The following is a 21,777-nucleotide window of genomic DNA, read 5'->3' as shown; positions in this document are numbered from 1 at the left end:
GTCCAAACACTGAATGCGGTGACATTTCTTGGCAGCTATTTCTTCTGATGTGGTAATTACCTGGGCAGTTCCACAACATATCTGCTGTTGGGCGGGCGTCTATGGCGCGTTTTAGTCACATCTGCGGATAGCGCGTAGCCCGTGTGGGCCCTATGTATGAGAACTTGTGCATCACGAGGAGCCAAGATTGTAGGCGGTTAGGATTAACAGCTAGGAGTCTGCACCTCGATGGCGTACCGTCTTCCTTGTCTGACCGCGCTGACACACGCGATCGGGTCGGGGTCATTCGGTGCGGGCCGGACCGTGTGTGCCTATCTCGCTCGCCAACATGTGTGCGGCCTGGTTAACGACGCCATCCGCGTGTCCCGTACGCAGTACACTCACTTCCAAGTCATGGCCTCGAGCGAGGACGTATATGGATCCACGTTTTGATGTGTCCCAATCTTACGCTGACTTAAAAAGTGTTCATTAAACGGCATTTAAGAGCTTCTCAGCGGTAGGCGTATGTGCATACAAGGCCTCTGGATCCTTGTAGGCTTCCTCTACATTTTTTATCTGCTGTCAAGACCGCTGAAAGCACAATGTGAACGGAGCTGGATATGTGGTTGTCCTGATGTGAAATTTTGTGGTTACCATAAGGCGACACCACAGCGAAAGTTGCGTTTTTTGTCCAAGGGTCTCAGGCCGCATCTGTAAACACTGCTTTCTCTTTGGCCCGAGCGTGACGCCGCTCAGCCGCGGTTCGCGTTTGCCCCATTAGTCTCGCGCGTTGCATTTGCGAATCGGGTCTTTGGAAAGTCTTACCAGCTACCATGGCTGAAAGAGTCTTGGGACTGGTGACTCATCCATTTGATGCAGTGTTGCTGCATCAGGTGAGCGAGCGTAAGGAATTTGAGCAATTTACGCCCCGCCAGTTTTTTAAAGTTTCAATTTTCAAGTTCTCGCAGCTGCACAGCTGCGCTGAGCCACGTGATACATGTGATTACGCATGGCGCCTAATCACGTGACAATGCTATTTGGCATAAAAATAAGGCGTGCGCTGCCTAAATGCTGGGGCAAGAGTGCGCTTGTTGCTCCTAGCTCTCGGACAAAGGGAAACTAGGGGCCTTCGCCCTTTGCGGCGGAGGTTCATTTGCCACCAGCGCATCTGTGCGTAGAATTTATTGCTACTCGCCGCCGCTCTGGTGAAGGACCACGGCTGCTACGACGCCCCTCTTTTTTTCTTTTTAAGTAATGGCGTATAGATAGCCGCCGGCGTAGTAGTAGTAGCTGGCATCAAGTGACCGAAATAATCGGGGGCTGCGTAAAAAAAAAATATATATATCATGGTATTGTGGCTTTAGTGACTGATAATTAGTTTGTGTGTGATTGGCAATGACGATTTAATGAAGGCTGTTATAATTGATTGATGAATTTAAAGAAATTTAAATTGGGAAAAAGGAGGTTCAGTGCTTTTAATATGCTCGGAGTGAAAAGGCAATGCTTGATGATCCTAATTTCAAGAATTAGATTGTGTAATTGATCAATCACTAATTGGAATAGTTGAAAAATAAATAATTAGAAAAGGATCTTGAAAGTTGTCAAAATGATCAGAATGAAAACAATGCTTGATGATGCATGTTAAAAAATTTTAGATAATGTAATTGACCAAAAATTCAGTTAAATAAATGAAAAAAATGGAAAATTTAAAAAAATGTTCAAAGGTGTCAAAATGTTGATAATGAAATGGCAATGCTTGATTACACGAATAAAGAAAATGTAGAGGGTTTAATTGATCAATGCGTTATTGAATGTAGTGAAAAAAAGCGAAAAATTGGAAAACGGGGCTTCAAAGGTATCAAAATAATCACAATGAAAAGTCAATGCTACTTAGCAAAAATTAACAGTGTGTGATCAATTATTTGAAATAATATTAAAGCGAAACTCTGGAAAAAGGGGTTTAGAAGATATCATACTGCTCAGAACGAAGCGGGATTTCGCTAATTAAGAAAGTTTAGTGTGATGTCCAATGAATAACCGAGGTAATTTAAAATGAAAAACAGGGTTGAAATGGGTAAAAATCCTCAGAATGAAGTCTCATGCTCGAATATGCTGAGAAGATTTAGAGCGCGTAACTGACCAATTAATCAGTCGGAATAATTGAAAAATGAAAGGTGCGTGCAAAGTTGTCAAACTGTTCAGAATGGAAAGGCAACATTTGCTGATGCTAAGCATCAGTGTAAAGATTTTTTTAACCTAAAAAATATAGGAAGTTAAAAACATCCTCTTGTATATGAAAGGCTACTACATCGTACCCGTAACGGTGGAGCTACGGGTATTTTTTTTTCTCTCATCTCGTTTCTCGTCTGTCCGCACGAGACAGCGGGGTCAGCGCAGCTTGACGCAGCTGACAGGTCCACCTATTTTATTTTCCTCCTTCCTACATTAGCAACAACAGAGCTGCTGCGAGGCGGTGATGGCTCCCGGCCGTCGGGGTTTTGCAGCCTTGGGACCTACGCCATTTGTGGCGGAACCTCTTTGCTGCCGGTGTATCTGTTGTGCTTGCCTAATTGTACCTACCGCCACTTCGGTAGAAGACAAGGGCTGTTGCTACGCGCGTCTTTCTTCTTTCTTCACTTCTCTCTTTCACTTTTCCTCTGTCCGCTCGAGGCAGCGGTGATGGCTTAGCTAGAGCCAGTTAGCAAGCCCGTGCATGCTCTTTTCTTCCTTCATACAGTCGCAACAACCCACCTAGCTGCTGTGGAAAGCCATGAAGGTGGACACGTGTGCCGGGCCGCATCTGAGACAGTGCATCGCAGACGCTAGGCTGCTTCACACGATCCTTCACACGATGGTGGCACGAAACGTAGTTGGAAATCTGGCTCGGCTTACCGCTGACACGGATGAAGAACGGACGGTATTCATCCGTTGCTGGGGCAGTTTCACCATGCTGGGCAGTAAAGTTTAGTTAAGTCAAACATGTCTACCCATGTCAGTCAAGCTATTGCTAAGGACACTTATAGGTGGTAGAACCCTTGATGTTCTTCTTGCACACAAATTGTGCTTTAATTAGGCTAGTAGGATCACTTGTTCAGAAGATAATTTTGTGAAGTTTCAAACATACTTAATGAATGAAACATATACATTATAGTTTATATACCGGATATCATCGATGCCACTCTTTCCGGGTTCTAATACTTAAGGATAGAAAGAAAAGAAATGGTGTAATATATTTTAAACCCCGGAAATGTCTTACTTCTGTGACAAGAGGCGTCACGGCAAATTAAGTTTGCCTTTTTGTCAGAAACGTACATAGTAAGCCTGTGAGTGCCGTCCTAGCGTTTTAATGGCAGGGGCATCAAGGAAAATGAAGAAGTGCCTCAAGGAAATAGATGAACAGAAGAACATCGACGTTGGATTAGCAGCGAATCTATCTATGTATTCAGACGAAAAGTAGCACCCGGGAGTTTTGCCGACGGAGACCATTTTTCACTACGTACGGCATGCGGACAGTACGGCTGAAAGAGTTCTGGATCCACACAGCGTCATCGATACTGTCTGCATAAACTGCAAGATACACGTCTTCCACGTCCTTCGCCAAAACAAACCCATCGATGTGTATATCTTCGACCCCGATACCCAAAGCTAGGATCTTGTGCACACGCAGCGACTCCCCGACGTCAGGACACATGACTCTGTAGGCTCGCGGTAAGCTCTGGGCTGCTGTAGCCTACCACGACTACGTGTACCTCTGGAGGGCATCAGATGAAGGTCGTGTCGTCAACACTTAATACAGGCTTGACACAAACACGTGAAATAGAGTTTTCGTGGGGTGTCCGGTGAGGTGCCTATATCCCTCACCTGTCACTCGGCCGTGCGGTGGGTGGAAGCATCCATGTCTTAGCTGGCTTGCCGAATAATTCGTACTAGCACGTGCAGTTTCTTGATCCAGGCGACATGACTGGCATCGAGGTCACACCAATGACAGCTCTTGAATGTCGGATTGACCACACGGCTTCTGCCATGGGGACAAACATGTACGTTTGTGGTGGCGAGGTGGGAGGAATAACTGACAATTACCTACGACAATTCCTTAAATTATCTAGAAGCGATCAACCTGACGTGAGTTTAGCCGAAAGTCAAAGGCAGGCCCCCAGGGACGGATGGATGGATGGATGGATCATATTCAGATATGTGGCGCAAAAAACACAAACACAGGAGAAGATACAAAACACAACTAGCCCCTCAAGCCGTTATTTTGGGATGGATGGATGGATGGATGGATGGATGGATGGATGGATGGATGGATGGATGGATGGATGGATGGATGGATGGATGGACGGACGGACGGACGGACGGACGGACGGACGGACGGACGGATGGACGGACGGACGGCCAGAAGGACGGATGGACGGATGGATGGATGGATGGATGGATGGATGGATGGATGGATGGATGGATGGATGGACGGACGGACGGACGGACGGACGGATGGACGGACGGACGGCCAGAAGGACGGATGGACGGATGGATGGATGGATGGATGGATGGATGGATGGATGGATGGATGGATGGATGGATGGATGGATGGATGGATGGATGGATGGATGGATGGATGGATGGACGGACGGACGGATTGAAATACGTGTTCATTGAAAGCCCTGAACACTGTGCACGCTTGCTTTGGCAGCTTTGCGGCCATCTGGCCCCTTCGCAGTCACGACGGCCGAGGCGTTTGTCTTCCTTTGTGTTCGAGAGTTGCCGTGAAGCTTGGCTCTGGGGCCTAAATCAAAAACTTTCCGAGCTTTGCCCAGAGCATAGTGACAGCCGCGTTGTTGAGAGACAGCGGGAGGACCCAATCGATGTAGCTGGTCGGGCGGATGGCAATGGCAAGCTCGGTGAGAGCCCTGATTGGAATGTCAGAATTGTATTGACAGTCCCCTACTATATGGGCAGCGGTTGTTGGATTCCGGCAGTGACGGTACATTCCTTCGTCGGGGTTGTTGTGGAATAATGTTTGTCTCAATTGCGTAGTTAATGAAGTGCTAGTTGCGAGGCGGTGGACTAATGTCTCCGTGTCCCTCTATAACTCCTACGGCATGGGAGAATGGGGCGCGGCTGTTCCTCGGCGCCTTCCTCTATTCCATTGCGGAGGTGCTCAAGGGCCTTGGCCGTCACTTTCTCGCGATTTCTTTGAAGGCGCAGGGTTCTAACAGGCAGGTTTTGGTACCCGCTATGGTAGAAAGCGCGTTCGGCGCGGTTGATACTTTGCGTGCTGCTCCTCGCGCCTCACTGTTCGCCCACTCGTTGCCTTCAATGCCTGCATGTGCAGGCACCCAGGAAATTGTCGGTTTAATCTTAAGGTTCAGATTGAGGTCGTCAAATGCCGCTTATAAATCACCGGTTATTTTAGGGTACATTGACGGACTCGAGGTCACTCGTCTGCACATTTCATACGCGCAGACGGGTCCTGGAAGTGGTAGCGTGGGCTTGGAGTCATAATTAGGAAAGGTTTGTAGGACCCACTGCGCTGCTTCTAAGAGGGCTGCACGCTCTACTTCCGCATTGTCGACGTCATCGATGATGGACAGTGTGGATGTATTCACCACGGGATGGGTGACATCGACCCACGCCATCGTCCGGATATACTTGGAAACACCAGTCTCATTGTTATTGGCATCAGATGCGGGATCTATTGTCTGTCATATCAGTACATATGATTATGATAGTAGCAGTTCGTTCGTTCGCTAAGCTGCGGGCTATGCGCCTTAGCGAAACGCTTGCGTCGCTCCGAGTTGCCACAGAGAGGAGCCATATTTCGTGGCAATGGTCTGCCATCTGTGGGCTAAATTGCTGGGGCCCCAAGACAGATGCACATAATCATTTAAAGGGCGAACGTTTTTCTTTGGCGCAATATCAAATTTCTTTCTGATGTACCGGCTAGCTGGGGTACAGCTTAGCCGATCTCTTTGGGCGAGATTTGCCTGTTCAGCAATCGCCGCAAGCAGGTTTATGCCGCTGTGCGCGTACAGCTCTTTGAAAGGTGTGTGTTTCGGCAAAGCCGTGACAATGCGGATGGCTTCTCAGTTGAGCTATTCAAGGTTTTCAGACTCTTATTGTGATGATGTGGAAATTGCACCATACATGACGCGGGAGTTGAGAAGGGCTGTAATTAGCTGGTGGGTCTCTTTTTCATTTGAACCCCACTGGAGACTGGTTACTCTGCTAATGAGGCATAGCAGTCTCTTGCACTGTGACCGTACTTTACTGATCCATATTGTGCCCTCTTCGTCTTTGTCAAGATACGCCGAGGAATTCGTATGATAGATTGGTGTCGAATAAGTTTCCAGACATGTTATAGAGTATAGAATCTTCGGACTTTTAATTTATTCGAAAAGTTCGCCACAAAGCATAAGTTGAGAAAGCGGGAATGGGATGCAGGAGATAGAAAGTTAAAAGAAGGAATGAAGTCCAGTTTCTCTAAGGTAGTCGCAGAGGTTGGCGGTGTAGTGGTTGTCCATTGTCCTCTTCCGCCTGCCTGTGTGGACCATTAAGAATTACAACGTATTCAGTCGTCTCCGGCGATGCAGACATGCCCACTGTGGTTAAGAAATCCCCAATGGTATCTAGGCCTTGTTGTAGTCTGTTCTTGTTCACCCTCAGAGGCTGTCGTTGCCCAGATGGAGATGTCGTCTGCATAAAGGCATGATACAGGGACGGAATCAGCAAGGAGCCGCAAAAGTCTCGCTATCACGAGACTGAATAATGTGGGCGAAAGAAACGCTCCTTGTGGTACGCCGATATTGATTGGCCTTAGATTGTTAACGTGATTGCCTACTTTAATTTGGTACGTTCGGTGCGCAAGAAGTTCTTGATGAACTTAAGTAGACGGTCACGCACTGCAGCTAAGTTGGCGCTTTCGACGATGGCTGTATGGGGCACACAGTCGTATGCCTTGCGGACATCTACGAGAACCACGGTTCTCGGTCACACCGACGAGTGCAAGTCAAGAACCTGTTGCCGCAGCATCAGGATCACGTCCTGGGCGCTTAGCTTCCGGTGGAATCCTGTTTGGTGAGGATGAAATACAGTTTTTTTTTTCTAGAAGCAAAACAAGGCGCTTCAGGACCATGTGTTCCATGATCTTGCACAGGTTGCTGGTCAGTGCTATCAGCAGGACATTGCTAAGTTGATAAGGTGGCTTTCCAACTTAGGAATTGGTATAATAAGCGATTCGCTCCAGTGGCTAGGAAATGTACCCGTCGTCCAAAACTTGCTTATGGCATCGAGGAGGCTCAAAATAGCCTTCCCGAAGGTTGAGAAGTTCCGAGACAGTAATCCCGTCTGGTCCCGGTGAACTGGTGGTGTTTGCCCTTAGTAAAGCTTTGTGCAGCTCAGAAGTATGCACCGGTTGATCCATATCCTGGTGAATTGGTACAGAGCAAATTGGAGTATTTAGAGTATCGGAGTCATTGGCGTAAATTGATGGATCCGGTATAGTAGCAAGTCGCGGAAAAAACACGTCACCAGCCTAAACGGCCATTGTACTTCTGTTATATGCATGCGGAGAGCCGTTGTTTCTGGTGCAGTACGGCGTTTTGATTTCCACTGCCATGTTCGGAACAGCTGCTACATGCTTTGTGCACTCGTGTTATTTTTAAAACTTAAGCAGAAATCACCCCATCGATCAAAAGATAATTTGTTGGAGTAATCGCGCGCCTCAGCTAATTAAGCTCAGACGGCGCCTTAAGAATGGTGTTCTTCCTTTTGCTACGAAAGCATAACATTTCGACAGATTTGCCTGTCTGAGTAAGTTGAAAACTGAGTGAGACTTGATAATCCTCCAACTATCACTTTCTTATTTAAAAGAAAAACCGACGTTTCGAATACAGCTCGGCTCCTTCTTTACGGGTGCATGACGCCGGGCGTCGTGTAGCTATAAGTAAAGAAACGGAGAGGCGAGGAGAGGAGCGAATGAGAGGAGCGCGTGAGATGGGTGTGAAAGAAATGTGAAGGTAGGGTCACGGCCCCGCAGGTGCAGGGGTGCCCGCGGGCGTCTTTTTTCTTTCTTTTGTGAAGTGGCCAGAAAGGAGCGAGGATCTTGTGGAGTACACAGCAGCAAGGTTGCCTATTGTCCGCTTGACATTTTTGCGGTCGTCTGTATATGTCGTGATTCGAGAAGGTGTCTTTATTGATAATTGATCTCGGTCTCCGGGATGAACGTTTCTTCGAAATTTATTATGTGGTCACAATCTTCTGAATGTTCAGCTACGGGATAGCGGCCTGTTGAGAAGTATGTATTTCGTTCGTCGTTTTTATGTTGCCGAATTCTTTCTTTTAGGTTTTTTGTTTCGCCAATGTAGCTAGCGTCACAGTCGACGCAGGAAAGTTTTTAAACAACACTTTGGGCTCTTTCTCTTGGTAGGCAATCCTTGGGAAAAGGTAGCGCACTCCCCGAAGTGTTTGAAGGCTTGTGCGCCGCTCGGATTCCTTCTTTTTTCACTATACGTGCGATGGTTTCGGTGGCGCGCCTCGGACATAGAGAATAGTGACGTACGTTTGAGCTGTAGTTGCTTGCTGTCGGTTATTTTTTTTCCCGGGGCCTTTCGTTGCGTTTTTGGAGGTGATTGATGTTCCGGATAAAATTTTAGGGAAGCCATTTTTGGCTAGTACCTTGAAGATCAAACATTTTTCTTTTGCTTTGCCGGATTCTGTGCTGCAATGTGTCTCGACTCTTCGCAATAAGGTCTTCTGACGTCTTATGGCTTGTCGGCTGGTCCGAAGTGAAGTGAAAATATCGACATGTGTGAGTGGGCTTGCGGTAGATGGACAACTGCAGACGGTTGTTTTCTCGGGTCACCAGAACGTCCAAAAACGGCAGGGCGCCTCGCTTCTCCACTCCTAGGGTGAACTGAATATCCGGTTCTATGGAATTTAGATGAGAGAGCAAAACTTGGATTTTGTATTTCTTAGTGATTGAGAAACGGTCATCGATGTGTCTTAGATAATCCTCGGCGGTGGGTGGAAAGAGCTGAGAGCTCGTTTTTCGGTGTGTTGCATAGTTAGATTCGCCATAGCTACACTAGGCAGCCGTTGGTGTGCTTGTCTGTAGAATTCTCCTTTGGACGAGAAGTATGTGTTCGATAAGCATAGTTCCAGAAGACGGCATACCTCGTCTACATTGAGTGGGGTTCGTGCGCTGAGTGGCGTTGTAGGGCTTCTAGAGTGGCAGCCAACGCAAGCCTTACAGGACACTTGTGAAAAGGGACACCACGTCAAAGGAAACAAAGCACTCGTCTGCCTCAAGGCTCACCTGGGATACCAGTTCGATACTAGTTAGGGAGAGTGTTTCGGGAGCAGTGTGCTTTGGTGAGGAGTGTATATGCTGCACACGAAGAACCTCCAAAATGGATGCCGTACCTAGATGCATGTGTGTGACTCCTAGAATTTTGATGTTTTGATGATGGTGCATTGTCGGGCTAGGGATATGGCGGGCTCGTATTAAGCAGCCCGGTAACATCAGACATGTACAAGTTTAAGTGGAGTGTTCTTTTACCCAATTTTTCTTATGCAATAAAGAAAACAAAATTCACTGCTGCAATGGATTGACACTACTTATCTGAGCACTGAGCGAATAAACATCAGTTCGAATCCTGTTAGTGTAACATTTTTCGATATGTTTTAAATGCAACGTTAAAATAAGCTACCAAGATCATTACTGGGTGCTGTTCCCCTTTATATTGTATTATGGGATGTTTGTAATTCTTAATAGCCTGAAAATCAGCCGTGAGCAGAGCCATGAGGTCACCAAGATACTTTGTTGAGCGAGTTGGTAAACATTCGTTGTTAACTTAAACAGCGCAAACAGGGAGACACAGAACAGCACGAAACATCCTGTTCGCGCTGTTTAAATTAACAACCATGGGGTAACGGCATGACAACGGTAACACTATCAATTAGCTTCACCGTAATCGTTTCCTGCCTTCAGGGGTTGTATGTTAGATTTAGGTCGCGTTCAGAGACAACTCTCAGTAACAATCGCTGTATAACCGGCTCAGAGGCAACCAGTGAGGCGAAAGAAGTTGGACTCTATCGTTGAGGGGACGGAATTGGCCTCAATTATAGTAGCCGGATATTGTTATCTATTGGCGCCACCATCCTTGGACACAGTCACAGGTCTGTTTTTACCGCCGTGCACGTATGCAATGACGCTGTACTGCCCAGCTCCGTTCACAAGCATGTATGCTCAAGCAGGCTGGTTATTATTTGGTAAATTTGGTGCCAATAAAACAATACTTTATTATTATTATTATTATTATTATTATTATTATTATTATTATTATTATTATTATTATTATTATTATTATTATTATTATTATTATTATTATTATTATTATTATTATTATTGTTGTTGTTTTTATTATTATTATCATTAATATTATTATTATTGTTGTTGTTGTTGTTGTTTTTATTATTATTATCATTAATATTATTATTATTGTTATTATTATGCAAATATTTTTACTGGAATCAAATCGTTTGCCTTGCTAAATATTTCAACATCACTTGTTCTAAAATTCCAGTATCAATGTCCCGTGTGTGTTACCACTTTTAATTTTATATTTCATTTACTACCATTTTTGTTTAGTTCCTCTACCCCTCCAATCACTTTTTTTTTCTTATTGCATGAAAGTATACTTCAAAAATTTTCTTTTCTACCTAATTCTTGGCCGATCTCCCTCTGTGGGTATGTGCCATATGTTATTTGGACAACAACAACAACATACGCCTCCGGACAGCGCAGCCTGCATCCCCCAGCACGTGCTTATCTCTGGATGAAGAAGAAGACTCCATCCACAGGCTATGCCATGCTTCTCGTCGCTATTATTTCTTCAGCTGCTCCAATCGGTAAGTTATCAGTGTCCATTGTACGGGTGTGTAGGCCGCTTTTCTAGCAGATGCGCTAATCGAGCTAAAGTCAGAAACCTCTCAGCACTTCGGTTACGAACTGTGCAGCTCTACATGCGACCGTCGTCAGACGATGCACTCCTGGCTATGAGTTCATCGACACTTCCATCTTTATCTTTGCATCCACCTCCTGGCGTCTTTCTATGCAGAGCTAATAAATTGAGCACCAATTTGAAAGTGTTACGGATGCGAAGCCCTGGGCAAGACAACAATTTCATTTTTTTTTCCTTTTACGAGCACAGGTGCCTTCCAGCAAGCCCCAATGGCACGAATAGAGTGGAAAGCACTATCGCGGATAAGTTTCCACGACGCATAATCAGCAATCATAGCCAATAGCTCTGCTATTAGCCGGTGTCTGGAGACCAGCGTTCACGATCCGAAGGCCGGACTCTACGTTGTGACATCGGCTAGTGAAATCAAGAGATCGCCAAAGAATGCGGCGCTTCCACGTCAAATTTGCTTTTTTTGTATCTTGGAAGCTTTTTCATCAATAGCACTTTGTTGCTAATATCAGTACTGTCTGACTAGCAGCTTCGACCCTTCCATACACACTTACATCAAAATGTCGTGAAACGCAGGAGAAACCTAATAAACCACACAATGCTTACAAACATGGGGGATGGTAGCGGACGCCGGTGCCAAGCGAGGCATGAAGAAAGGCTAGCGCCCATAGCGATTTATGTAAATAATAGTATTGAAAGCAGTTTTCTAATTTCGTGTTGCGCTTATGATGTCGTCCGTCTTGAAGCATAATGAGGCCTACCACAAAACAGATTGTAAAACTATGAGACGTCATTTTAAAGACGGCGTATATTTAAGACAGCGAAACTTGTGTGGGACTCGCTAAGAGGGAGTGTGAACCGAAGAATCACTTGTGAGGAAAACTTGACGAATTTCTTCTTGTTTTTAATGACCACTCAAGCGGTCGCATCTTTTAACAGTTGGGGTGTAGTACTTTTAAAGAGTGTGCGACGACCTTAATTGGTCGCTCTCCCACCTCGTAAGACCCCTGGGGGGCGCGACCCCCTTGCGCATGTATGCGCAGCCTCTGAAAATACATTTCACATTTTTGCAATCTCTTATCAGACCTTAAACCCCAACCGCCACAGCCTGACGATAGCAGCGCCACCGCAACTGTGTTACGTCACATGTAGGTGGCTCCTTGCGATATGCTCCTGTCATACACTGGTGACGCGGAGCTGAGAGCGCACTGGTTCGAGGAGCGGAAGCGTGAGCAGACTAGCTTCCCCACTAAGATTCCTAAGCGCAGCGTCTTTTCCACGAAACGCGAAGCGATGGCAATCATTGCACGCGGCGGCGTGACGCAGCTGTAACATGACATTTCTCCTGTGTGGGCTGGAGCGGCGAGCACCGCGGCGTGGGCGAGGCATGGCAGGTCACGTTGCGGATGGGCTCTGGAGGAACGTGGAAACTTCGCAGCGCGCGCTTATCGAAAAGGGGACGTCGTGGATGAAATTCGTTGAGCCACAGGCTATTTCTAACGCCGGCTCTAGATATTCAGTTACATTCAGGTATCCAAGTGCAATAGGGAATATGAAGTATTTAATTTTGTAATGAGCCTAGCAGTCAGCACAAATAATCTGTTTTCTGACGTCAGCCAACAAGGAATTGAGGTGCCTATGAAGCCACCTCCATAACTGAAAAGCTTATATTCAGAAAGCGTGATTGACTTTCTCTGAAACACCCGTTATAACAATTGCTCACCTATGGGGTAAAAAGTACTTAGAGGCTTGGAAGTACAACGCAACAAGCTATGGAAAGGAAAACTGTCGGTACAGTGTCGGGAGACAGGAAGAGATCGCACGGGTCAGGGAACAGAAACGAGTTAAAGGGCCCTGAAAAGCTACCTGTGCGTGATATTCTGACTCCAAGCGGCGGTAGTGGTCTGGGCAGCGGAGGCCGCCGGGAGCTCCCGGCCATCTGATTCGCCATCCTCCCCACTTTAATTTCTAAAAATAAGTCCTAATCATCATTGCCATTATCAGCGTAACTGGGTCCACTGCAGAGTCTTCTCGCTCTTCCTAATTAAGTCAATCCTGTACCGACTGCCGACACCCTAGCACACGTGATGTTATTTCCCTCCAGACACTTTTAAGCCCTAATCTTCGCTCTCCTTCCCTTGGAACCCTCTCTGTTACCTTCTACGATAATTGGTTACCCCGTCTTTGTACTTCATGCAATTTCTTCTTCTCAGTTCCGACTAGAATGTCATTATATTTACTAAATTTAGAAAACGCGCAGGAGCAATAGGTGTCCCGTCAATCGCGTCTGCAACTCAAAAGTAAAGAATGTTAAGCCGCCTTCATTAGCATTGAACATATGAGCAATCAAAAATAGTGCTCCTCCTCTCCACACTTAGCTGATCCCATGCTGGCGCAAGAGAAAAGAAAAGTGGCGACGGCGCCCCGCCACTATCGCCGCTTGAACGGCAGGGCCACAGCAGCTCATCAATGTCTCCCACTGCTCCGTGGTATGGATGTTAATGAGTGGGGCTGATATTTGAGGACATGTCGATAGAATGTGCGTAACGTTTGCGTGTTCTTCTCATGAAATGGTCACCACAGCAGGCTTCACACCTCCGTGCCGTGGCCACATGACGTAAAGAAGCTCACGAGGGCGAAATGCCAAATGCGAATACCCTGAACGATTCACTGATATGATTTTCCCATACAGCCGCCCCGCATGAGGCTTGTTCCCATTATCGCGCTCAGTATGTAAAATTAGAGATCTGCGCACCACACGGATGTTTCCCTTCAGTACCGAACTTTAAGCCCCCGTATGCTCTAAATTAAGCAGCGTAACAGTGAAGCTAAGTTCTCTGCGCGCCTGTAGTGGTAGTTTAAGAAATGATGAAATACATTTTCAACCCAATTCGTTCTATGCAGGTGACTATGAAGATATCTGGGAAGGTATGGTGATGGTCCTAGCTCTGCGCTCACTGCTATATCGTTTTTCTTTTCGCTAACTGACCCTTGTTATTTGCTAATGCACTTTCAGGAGTTGTCGAGGACAGCTCGTAAGTATTTGTTGCTTCAGCTGTGGCATGTGAAATGAAGCTTCTATGATGTAAAATTTCCGCGTAGCGTTTCCTCTAGGCGCATTAATATTTTCTTCGTACAATCGCCTAGAAAACCTACATTTAGTTTGAGTTTTTAAATACTCTGTGACTGCTGCCTGTGTATCTGACAAAAATGTTGTATTCGTGCATAACACTTATTGCCTGCGCAAGTAAATAATCACTCATGTCTGAAAGCTGGGAAAGGAACCAATATAAAACTCTTTTCTTTCATCTCCATAAATCTTCAGGCATTACGGGGGAACGTTAGGAACTCGAGGGTGTCACTGAGTCTCACTAGAATAGTTAAGCGTGCGAGTTGAGGATACGTAGTTACAAATAAAGCAGCGTGTAACACGAAGACGAAAGAAGAGAATAACACACCATAAGCGCTGACTCTCAACTGATTTTTAATAACCGGAAACACGATAAATAAGGGAAAACAACAAATAAACACAAAGAAGAGCACGCCTAGCTACGTATTGTCAAGGAACGCCACTTCACTTCACGCAGTAACAGTGATGATTTGCTGACTCACAATCTCGGTCTTTACTTCATTTCAAAGGCTTCAACGATTTTGTCATGTGCATCGAGTATTTGTACAAAATGTAGCTATAGTGGAATAGAGGGGAATATGATTGGCATTCTTGGCAATAGTCGGTTAATTTCGAGGAACGGGAGATTCCGGTAAGCGATTATGTTCACCGAGACGCGTATTAATGCAAGGTCCCGTTTGTCCAGATAAACTTGGCCACAGGCAAAGGAAATTTATACACCACGCCCTGACAACAAGGGACGAACTCCAAGTCATGTTTTATCCCGCACATTTGTTTTGGTATTGAAGCACTACGGGTCTTATTACCCACCATAGAACACGTCTTTCCGAGCTTATTTGGTGCTAACAAAACATCTAGAACACCAAACCTGCAGGCCACATTATTAAGGTCATGAGAAAGTCAGTATATATAAGAAATAACCGCGATATTCTGCCTTTCACGATCTTTCTGAGGAGTTGGCAAAGTCTTTATCCTTTTTATCAATTTATTGAACTCAAGGATGATCACGTCATCCAGATATTGTCTCCCTGAGCCTCCGTACTTGATAAAGAAAGCTTTGATCCATCTTATATGAGCAGGAGCTTGATAACGCCGATGACAAGGAATATACAACAATTGCGCTTTTAACGGTTTTCTAATGCTTCGAAATATAGTTAAGTAAAGGTTGTCAGGGCTCGGTGTAAAAAATTCCCTTTGCATGCGGCCAAATTAATGTGGACCAAACGCAATGTTGCATTAAAACACGTCTCGGTGAACATAACCGCTCACTGGAATCTGCCTTTTACTCGAAATTAACCGAATATTGCAAAAAAAGCGAATCATGTTTCCCTCTATTCCACTATAGTGACATTTTGTACAAACACCCGGTGCAGCTAACACGTGAACGCGTCGAAGCCTTTGAAATGAAGAAAAAACCGAGGTTGTGAAACCATCGCTGTTACTGTGTGATAGTGAAGTGGCGTATCTTGACAATACGTAGCTTCACATTCTCTTCTTTGTGTTTATTGTTTCCCCTTATATATCGTGTTTCCGGTGATTAGAACTCAGTTAAGAGTCAGCGCTCGTGGTTTGTTATAGTCTTCTTTCGTCCTCGCGTTTCACGCTGTTTTATTCATAACTATGAGTCTCACTAGTCGGTCCAGGGCAGTGTGTCTTGCTCCAGGCGGGTAACACATACTTCCCAGCCTGATGAGGATTAGGTAACATTTCCGTTGGCCCTTCCGGAGCTACGCTCCCACATATGGAACCACATTGGATACTCGGTTATTCCGGTGGATTTCCCCTGGAGAACTGAGAGAGCTTGGTATTCCTCAAATATGTAGCACTTCAGCAGCACAGATCCACTATTTTCCTAAGAAGAGAAATAGGGAGACGTTAAAGCTCCAGATCAATAGCGTCCTGTGGTTCTAATTTCACGCATACGGCAGACGTTACTTCACGTGAAAGGGGTGACACCCCACCTATCAACCGGCGGCGTGTCTTCCCAAACCATACAAGCATGTCTTGTGTGGTCTAGTAGGTAGCGTGTCCGACTAGCGAAAAAATGGTCGGGAGTTCGTATCTTGCCTGAAACCTATAGAATGTTTGCAATATTCCGTCGATCGAAATCAGTTTCATTTTGAAGTGAAATCATCTGAAAGATGTCGCGGCTTTTATTTAGCATCGTGTGTGATGTTTTACTGGCCGGAAGGTCAACGCAGGAAGACAGGGACAGCAGACACACTGAAGACAGGACACAGCGCTATTTAACTGAGTGTTTATTCCAAGAACCACCCGCTTCAATACAGCGGCTTTTCACGACAACAAAAGAAAGTGCGACATGAATGCCTACTATGTCGCCAGGATCTCCTCAGGCTAAGGGTTGAAACAGCACTTTTCTGTGATACTGCTTCTTAAATTTTTTTTTATTTTTCTGGGAGGAGATGCCGGCGCACGAATTATTATGTTTTTCTTTTCAACTTCAATGACCCCTACTATTTCCCTCCCATGCTGGGAATTACCTTGCTAAAAACTGCACTGATTTGAAGCTCAGGACTGCAGCCCTCGCATTTCCCGAATGGGGTCGACCATGTTGCTTCTACTCATTCTTTCCACCTCTCTGACATGTTCCCCTCCAACTATCGTTAAGGCATCTTCCAGTTTGGCTTATGTACCTTTTGCCGCAAGCCAGCGGTATTGAATAAATAAACCTTTGGTTTCATTCACCGAAGGACTGTTTGTGTCACTTGGAGCAGTCAGTCGTGTTCTCAGTGTTAACTCCCTTACAGATTCTAGATAGTTCCTCGGGAATTGAGAAAAGAACTTTCATGTCTACCCTGTGCCAATTTTCTCCAGGTTGCGAGAGACCCCGTGAAAATGTGGGATAACAGCCACCTTCTGCCTTTCTTTTCCTTTTCCAATCGGCTCGTTTGCTGGTCACTTATTGTGAAGTGACTTTCGGAAACAGACACCAGCAGTGAAGGCAGGTATCCTGCGCTTTAAAGGCGCTGCACCTGACTGGCGAAGCTGTCAGCCACCGTATGCGGACAAGAATGTTTGAGGGCGAGGTTGGAACACGGCAACACAACGCTCTTTGGAAGTAATGTTTAACGCAAAGCCTCACAAGATCTTTGTCCTTTTAGAGCTTTGGATAACTAGCTTCCTAACAGGGGTCCTGGCAACAAGCTGTAGCAAGGTTCATACAAGATAAGCTTAAGGTACTGGACGTAAACTATCCATTTAGGGTAAAAAATAGTAATGACGTTTTGAAATACAACAGCAATCGACGCATGCTATAGCCTTGTCGGTGGATTTCAAGGATATTTAGTATTCTATACCTAAAGAGTGCCTTCCGTCAAGTGTCCGTGATTGCATTGACAACCATGGTTCTGTTGCGTTTCAAACTACAGGTGCCATATCTGTAGACTACTTTGTTAGGTTGCTGTCCATTGTTTTCATTTACTGCGACAAGGAATCTTTTCCCGATTGTGTAAATAAGCATCTTGTGAGTTTTTCTGAGTGTTGTCCCATTAGTACGGACACATGGATTACCGGAGAATAACTCTATTAAGCTTCTAGAACTAGGATTACATTTTTCAGATAGCCATACCTGCTCTATCTACGAAGTCAAAGGCAGCAAACCCTTGCTTCCTTTTCACTGCTCTCTCCAGGTTGGTCAAGAAAGGCATTGTGTAGGCGTCTTTCCACAGCGCTCTTAAACATTCCTGTCCGCCTAAGGTGGCTGACAGCTTCGCCAGTCAGGTGCAGCGCCTTTCAAGCGCAGGATATCTGCCTTCACTGCTGGCGTATACGTTGCCGAAAGCCACCTCAATATGTCGAGCCAATCAGCAAACAAGCCTATTGAAAAAAACCAAAGAAAGGTAGAAGGTGGCTGTTATCCCACGTTTTCATGGGATCTCTCACAACCTGAAGAAGATCGGCAACAGCGTTGACGTGAAAGTTCTTTTCTTGGGTCTTGAGAAACTATACAGAATCTGCAGGAGAGTGAAGGCTGAAAACACGACCAAAGCCTGCTCCAAGCGACACCAGGAGCACTGCGTTGAATGCAACAAAATGATGATTTATTCCATACCGCCAGCTTGCGGGAAAAGATACATAGGCCAAACCGGGAGACGCCTTAACGAGATCTGAGAGAGCCTGTCAGTGATACGGAAAGAATGAGAGGCAGAAATATGATCTGTCACATTCGGGAAATGCGAGGGTTGCAGTCCTGCACTTCAAAGCACTTCTCTTTTGAGCAGGGGAATTCGCAGCTTAGGAAGGAAATAGTAGAGGCAATGATTCGGTTGTTCGTGTGTGTCACCACCTTCTCAATTTCACCGACAGAAAACGAAATCGCGTTTCTTAGAAAGGAGTATGACTGAAAAGGGCTGTTTAAACCCTTAGGCAGAGGAGGAAACCTTGTTATATGATAGACAGTCATGCTGCATTTCCTTATATTGCTAGGAAAAGCCGCTGTATTGAAGCGGGTGTTTCTTGCAATAAAACATCAGTTAGTAGCGCTATGTCCTGTCTTCAGCGTGTCTGTTTTCCCTGTCCTTCGCTAACCTTCCGTCAAATTCCCACGCGGGGGAATGTGGCTACGGCGTCATGACCATGTTGGCCAAGCTTGATATCTACGTTTCAATGCACGAAGGCCTACTTCGGCTTTTCTGCGACAAGGGACTTTTGCACTACCGTATAAAAAGGAGAAAACGTGAAAAGGTGGGGGCCATTGGAAAATGGGGGCACCACAAGCGCTTGTGGGGACCGTTTTTCCCCATTGTTCCTTGTTTCGCTACGCTCTTCTACCGCCAACACAGCGCCTCCTTGTTGAACTGTTCGTATCAATCCACCCCTTCCGACACGAACCGTATATATTTTGGCCTGTCTTCAGTGCTTTTCGGAAAAACCGCTGCTCAAGGTTAAATATCAACGTTCCCTTTCTTTGTATGGACGTCAGCATGACGGGAACATCAGACGAAAGCAGCGGGAGGCCATTCACAAGAATCACAAGATAGCGGATCTCATAGCGGATCCCAATGTTATCATTATAAAATCCTAATATTAATCCTAATCCAACCTATAGTGACCTTCTGACAAGAGGTCTAGATTACAAAGATTGCGGCTTAAAAAATACCGAGCCATCAGGCATCTTATGCGGCAGCTCTGTCAAATTAGTCGTATTTACCCTCGGTGGTCAGTTATGCCTTTACTATAGAAGGCGAGGCTTCACACACGCAAATGAATTTGTTAAGATGGGAAGAGCTTCTGGAGAGAGTGTGTGGTGGGAACAGTTGCCAGTGCTCCCCGATTATGGTAGCCGCCCTGCGCTCTGCGTTTTGGAAATTCGCCACTGCTTTCGCGATAGCGTTAGTATTACCTTGCCAAAATTGTCCATTGCCGTCGACCGTTTCAAACCTTTTAAAATCACAAGAGTGCATCTAGCACGCGTCTAGTGCGAGAGCGTTTGCAATTCCGTGTTGGCCGGCGGCATCGGAGTGGACCGTGTGAAGCACAGATGCCTAAAAATCACGAGCTTGGATGGCGACTGATGGGAGGTGACAAACACTCGAACCTTGAAACACCATCAGTTTTCATCCGCAGTCCCTGCATATTAAGAGCATATCGCTGGCAGGTGGCAGGTGACATTTTCAAGACAGCAATAGTTCCAAGGTTGCCTGACAGGTGGCGGCACAACATATAGGCTCCTTAAGAAGTATTGTGGATTTTGGGGCTTGAATCGTTGACGGAAGGAATGCATGCTTCTCGCTCACACCACGTTTTCTGCAACATAAACAGCTGCGCTCATATTCCACACTACCGAGCATCGTAATCGTCGTTATTTTTTCAGTATCTCTTGCGCGCCTCCATTAAAAATGTGGGGACTCCTTCTGCGCCCTCCCCATTTGCTTGTGCCCCCGCCATGTCGCGTCTTCCAGGAATGAAGGAATCCAGCACCGCCGCGACATTTTAGCGTTACAGACAGCGTGCTGTGGCGGGAGCTCGGAGAACCAGGGCTCTCGTTTTTCGGCGTCAAGAGCTCTTTTCGAACAGGCGTTCCGCTGCTCCCTTTTCCAATAGCGGGACAACGCCTAGCTGAAACGCATTCCGCAAATTAGGTTGCTTGAGAAACAGGCGTGAAGATGTCCCAACACGCCACGCTTATTAAATATGCGAGCTCATTCTGACCATCTCTAGAACGTCTCCCAGGCCCTAGCATGAGTGAACATTTGTTCGTAACATTGCTCGTTAATCCAACGGTTCCAGGTTGCTGAGCGTATTAACGTGCTAGCCTCCTTTAATGCAACACCAAAAAGCCTCTTCGGTGCCTGCATGTTTGCGATTTTTTCGTCTATAGTATAGCTGGCCGTGGTCATTATACGCTCGGTAGAACTTGTAGATGGGGCGGGTGCGGCGGTTTAAATCTTCAACCACGAATAAGCGCAAAAAAATATTTATCCCCCTTTTGATTTCAGTCGAGTTTTTCCCTAAAACTGATTGTTATTTGTTGTGTCTGCAATACCTAAGGATCTCAGGTTGGTCGTTTTGGTGCGTATTTGCTAGACTTCCGAGTTGTAAGGGGGAAGGGGTACATGCGAGTAAATACGATAGCTAGTACTGTGAAACGAAGAGTATCTTTCCGTGCTTTATTTGTGCATTATGCTCGACTCCCCAAATATAGCATGTTTACATACCACAGCTATGCTGAGAATATGGGCAGGGTGGTTTTCAAGGATGAGGATAAACTTGATTTCCATCGACAGTAAGTAGTAAAATATTGTGGGGTTAGAGCCTCATCAAGTGGCCATCAGCTCGTGGCACTCGGCGACTTCTAGTGCTCTTGTCACGACCCAATCGGAGCTGAGCAACGCGGCCTCCCACTGGTCTTGATTCGAGAGCTACAAACCTGCGAGACGGGGGTCCCGATGGCAAGCCCAAAGTATGCGTGAGAGAATGGTGTTTTGCCCACATAGCATACAGGATGAGGAGTATAGCTCAGAATATATGCGAGCATATACCGCAGGGCTCGGGAAAGTGTTCATTTGGAGTTGCCTCCACGAAGCCTCTTGGGGTTTCGTAAGAGAAATATGCGAAGAGTGATTGATAAGTCTGCCTAAGCGGTAGTGCATAGTGATATCATGAAACGTAACCATACGATCTCTCGCCGTCCGCAGAGCGGGTGAAGCCACAGCCTGGTAAACAAATCCTCGGGCGTAATTGTGGACCGCCTCGCTCCCTGGATGGGATAAGTGCGCTGGGACCCAGATCAATTAGATCTGGCGAAACTGGCGATTGGTGAAATGGAGGAGGGATAGGACGACGGGGGAGACCCTGCCTTTGGTGAAGTTGGGAATTGCACATTTGGAATCACTGAATATAGTCAATCTCTGCTGAGGTGGGGGCTATCGCCAAGGATATGGCCACCTCATCGTCCTCTTCAGACGATCTTACAGGGACGGAGCACGCAAGCAACGGCCGTCCAGTTGTTTACACCTCGAGCGGTCGGAGTATTCGGCTGTGTCGACATAAACTGATATCCGATCTGCCGATTATTTCTTGTGCAGAGACTTTGCCCTGTCCTTGTGGCTAGTGATATGATATATTGGGCGCTGTTTTTAGAGAGAGGGGTAACGATGGAGGTTATTGGTAGATCGAGGTGAAAACTGGACCTTGTCAGCGACGGTCGCTTCCAAGATTATTCCCACCTTGTCAAAT

At 46.1% G+C, this 21,777-nt stretch overlaps 1 pseudogene; it reads left to right on the top strand.

Moving 5' to 3' along the window:
- LOC146179788 (uncharacterized) overlaps positions 1–21,777 on the top strand; it is a 148,009-nt pseudogene that overhangs the window by 33,351 nt on the left and 92,881 nt on the right.

This window comes from Amblyomma maculatum, chromosome 9 (assembly GCF_055883805.1).
Source record: "Amblyomma maculatum isolate TAMU_Amacu chromosome 9, ASM5588380v1, whole genome shotgun sequence".
Taxonomy (NCBI): domain Eukaryota; kingdom Metazoa; phylum Arthropoda; class Arachnida; order Ixodida; family Ixodidae; genus Amblyomma; species Amblyomma maculatum.
The sequence above is the reverse complement of the archived record's forward strand: the minus strand, read 5'-3'. Positions and strand labels throughout refer to the sequence as shown.